Here is a 2,010-nt window from a genome sequence, read left to right on the forward strand (position 1 = left end):
CAAATTTTGGGAAATTTATTTTTGAAGACTTTTTAGACTTTAGAAGTGGGATCAGCATTTTCCAAAGCAAGTTCATTACATTTAATTAGCAGATCCATTTTCATGCTGGAAAATAAAAACTGCATAAAATTCTATCACCTTGAATTTTTTACCTGTGGTTTTTTTTTAAAATTTTCAAGGTACTTGGGCAAGAGCCCAACATAGCTCTATATTTGCTGCTGTCTCCATGTAAAATTAATAGTGGTACCCTGATACTCTTATAGAGGCTATGTATAATCATATTTCAATTACTGTACATTTTTATTAAAAAGAGACATGTTTGCAACCATTATTCTTACTGTGATTCTGTAAAAGATATGTGTATGCATAAACAGCTTACTGTTTGCAATGTTCACTACTGTAATAAACTAAGTTTAAACTGGATTGCACATCTGAATGTACATCTGTCCCTTTGTATTGTTCTAGATGCATCCTATCTATATGTATACTGGTACAACTAGCCATACGTAACATTTATCTTCAAATGTTAAATATGGGCCCCATCCCAAAATAATGAAAACTGAAAATATATGCAATTTATATAAATGTAATCAAGAAATACTTTAATGGCTCTGTTATTTCAAATTGTCCTTAAAATTAACAAAATGTTAATGTATATTAGAATATTTATATTTATTTAATCTAGTTATGCTTTTGTATAAAGTATTTTTATATAATTGTAAACCATTTTAACAAATAAAATAAATGAAGAAGTAGTCTGTATTTTGTCATATAGATTCAGGGTTAGATAGCATGCCATATTTTAGAGCAGCGTTTTTCAAACTTGGCAACTTTTAAGATATGTGGATTTCAATTCCATGACCAGCTGAGAAATTCTGGGAGTTGATGTCCATTAAAGTTGCCAAGTTTGAGAAGCACTGCTTTAGAGCATTATTTAGTCAAAATATTCTTGCTCTCATTGCTCTTTCCCCTTTTACTTATTCAAAGCATTTAAACCATGCTGTCCAGCGACTGAACTTTTTTTTTATTTGAAACATTTTGCTGCTTAACCAAGTGGCTTCTTTGGATAAGCAGCGAAATGTTTCAAACCAAAAAGAAAAGCAGTCCTGTTGCCATGACTCAGCTTCCAGACAACTTTACCTGGACGACTGAGAATCTTCATCAATGTACTGTCCAGCCTAAATATTTCACAGATTGGCTTTAGGGGTAATTGGTTCTGCTCATTTGAGCAAGTAAATCCAAAAGGTTTGCTTCCAGATTGATTGCAGAGTGCTGCACTGCACAACTTTAAAAACTCGCAACAATCAACCAGGTATAACAGTTTCTAGGGAGGGGCTTGCTTGACCGGCTTTCAGAGGTCCAGAAATTTAGTAAAATGGAATAATCCTGAAAGCAGAACATGCAATATTCCAGTATTATTCCAGTATTTGAGAGGCTGCCAAAAAGAAGAGGCGGTCAACTTATTTTCCAAAGCATCAGAGGGCAGGACAAGAAACAATGGTTGGAAACTGATCAGAGAGAGAAGCAACCTGGAATTAAGGAGAAACTTCCTAACAGTGAGGACAATTAACCAGTGGAACAGCTTGCCTTCAGAAGTTGTGGGTGCTTCATCACTGGAGATTTTTAAGAAGAGACTGGACAGTCACTTGTCTGGAGCAATATAGAGTCTCCTGCTTGAGCAGGAAGGTTGACTAGAAGACCTTCAAAGTCCCTTCCAGGTCTATTCTGATTGATTCTGACTGAAGAAAAATTTCTGCTGCACGTGTTATGGAAACATTTTCCCCTAACGATCTTAAATTCTACGCTAACCAAACTTTTAATGACCCGCGTTTTACAAGCCCTTCAGTCCGGTAGTACCGATTCTAGCACGTTAACAACTTTGGGCGAGTGAGCAGGCAGGATTAAGAGCTACGCATAGAGAAAAAGTAAGCCCCGCGGTTTCTCTGGTGGCGACCAGAAAGATTTCTCTGACAATTCCCATCAAGAACTGCAATTCCCATAAAGCTCCGC

This window comes from Pantherophis guttatus, chromosome 1, assembly GCF_059756535.1.
Source record: "Pantherophis guttatus breed Tessera chromosome 1, ASM5975653v1, whole genome shotgun sequence".
Classification (NCBI taxonomy): domain Eukaryota; kingdom Metazoa; phylum Chordata; class Lepidosauria; order Squamata; family Colubridae; genus Pantherophis; species Pantherophis guttatus.